Here is a 2489-nt window from a genome sequence, read left to right on the forward strand (position 1 = left end):
CAGGAAGAGACACGGGCTAAAAGGTTGTGATGTTACCGGTAGGGATATAACACCCTGAAGGTGCAGATTGACAAGTGCTTTAACCTCTGACCTGGCAGTCCCTTTTATAGGAATTTATCTTATAGTTAGTAAACTGCATACATATATAGTTATTCATTACTGCATTATCTCTAAAAGCAGAAGACTGGAACTGGAAAAAACCGAACTGGCTATTAGTACACGATTAGTTAAGCAGGCATCCACACAATGGGGTATTATGCAACTATTTAAAGAACAAGGATACTTTCTACATATGGTTGTGAAAAATATATATGTATGTATATATATTATTTTTTAAAGCAAGATTCATAAGAGTGTGTATGGCATGCTACTTTTGTGTAAGAAAGGGAGAAAATGACACATTTTTATTTGCTTAAAAAATGGAAAATACACAGGAAACTACGAATAGTTGTTACTTGTTGGGGGGATTAGGAGGAACAGGTAGATGGGGACAGGACTGAAAGTGAAACATTTCACAATGTTTATCACTTTAAATCATTTTTACTTTTGAGCCTTGTAAATGTATTACTTATTCAAAATAGGAAGAAGCAGTAAGACTGCAAATAGGTCCTGTAACAGTTTTGATACTGGGGCCTAAACTAGGATAGAGGGAATGGTCATTGGAATGAAATGTGAGACACGGTTCAAGTCCTTGGTCCCCTACAGAATGGATCTCAAACCCTCAGTGGTTCCGGTTCAGTAAGTTCCAGTTGGGGCAGGAGGTAGAGGGGGGGTCTTTCTTTCTAATAAACCCCTCCAAGGATTCTGATGCCACTGGCCACGGACCACTTTTTGCAAGCACGAGGCTTCTCTTACATGAAGTGTCATAGAGCCTGGTGACATTATAGACTTTAGGGCCAAACAAAAGTAGGTCCAGGTCACGGCTCTGCCTCACACTACCTGTGAGAATTGAGCATGTTGCCTGTCGTCTCTGAGCCAGCCTTTTCTCAACTGCAAAAAGACAGGCAACAGAGCCAAGTTCACACAGACATGAGGAGGGTGAAATGGGGAGTACAGCTCAGTATTCAACAAAGGTTGGTTGCTACTTTCATTCTGCAGACACAGCAAGTATTCCCATACCTGGACTGTTGCTCTGCTTTCACTGTGCCTCAGAGTGTCAAAGCCACAGAGCCTCTGGCTGAAGCACAGCTTCCTGCTCACCATTTACCACACGCACAGAGCCCATCTCTCCATCCCAACACACTGCCTGGCCCAGACCTCTCTCGTCCCCTAAACTCGTGACTGACTCCTAGTAAGATATCCCTTCTCCTCTTGCCCCCTTCAAATACATTCCTTCTTCCTCCTGTAGCCAGAGCTCTCTCTTTAAAAACAAAAATCAGGGTGCCTGGGTGGCTCAGTGGGTTAAGGGTCTGCCTTCAGCTCAGGTCAGGCTCCCCGGGTTTTGGAATCAGGCCCCACTGGGGCTCCCTGCTCTGAGGGGAGCCTGCCTCTCCCTCTGCCAATCCCCCTGCTTGTGCTCTCTCGCTTGTGCACTGTCAAATACATAAATAAAATACTTTAAAACATTTTTAAACAAAAATCAGACCACAAGAATTCTCCTGCTCCAAATCCTCTAGTGGTTTCTGTTTTAAATTAAAATGCCAACTCTTAACCAAGGCACCCAAAGGCCCTTGACTGGTGCCCTAATCAGCCTCACTTCCCCCTCCCACCCTCTCCCCACCGTTCACTCTGCTCCTACCTGTCTCCTTGGAATTACTGGGAAATGCTGAGCTTGGTCCCACCTTGGGCCTCTGCGTGGGCTTTGCCCTCTGCCTGGATCACTTTCCCCTGATGGCCCCAGGGCTGTTTTGTACTGTGCTCAGGCTTCCGTTCAAATATCCCTTCTGCGAGGACAACTTCCCTGACCACACCAGGTAAGAGAGAAGCACATACACACACACTCACACACACTCACACACCTATACAGTTCTGTGTTTTGACCTTTCTCCATCTTTCTTCCTGGCGGTTATCACTAACCCACAGAGTGATTTATTTGTTTACATTGTGTCTCCCCCGTGGATGGGTCATGTCCAACCCTCTGTCATTGTGACTGTAATGGCTTCAGCAAGGCCTCTGATATTACCAGGGCTCCATAAACATCAACTGAATGGCTAGAATGGATGTCAGCTTGAAATTCCTTCCTCCTAGGATCCTGTCTGTTGCCCTCTTCCTCAGGCTCCAAGCATCCACCTCACCCAAGACACAGTCTTTTAATAAGCACTAGATTTGCTAAGAAGCAGAGAATGGAGGGAAATGGTTTTCTGAGAATCCCTTGGTCACATCTCTGTGGGAAGACGCTGGTTGGAGAAAGAAGAGGAGCAATAAGGAAGATTTCTCAAAAACTTAAAGACACTGGGAAAACAGCATAGAGAATGCTGTTTTTTAAACAATTAGAGGAAAGAAAGTTACTTGTTATCTTCAAAATTCCATTTACCATAGAACAGTGGCAT

The sequence above is a fragment of the Canis aureus genome, chromosome 19 (assembly GCF_053574225.1).
Source record: "Canis aureus isolate CA01 chromosome 19, VMU_Caureus_v.1.0, whole genome shotgun sequence".
Taxonomy (NCBI): domain Eukaryota; kingdom Metazoa; phylum Chordata; class Mammalia; order Carnivora; family Canidae; genus Canis; species Canis aureus.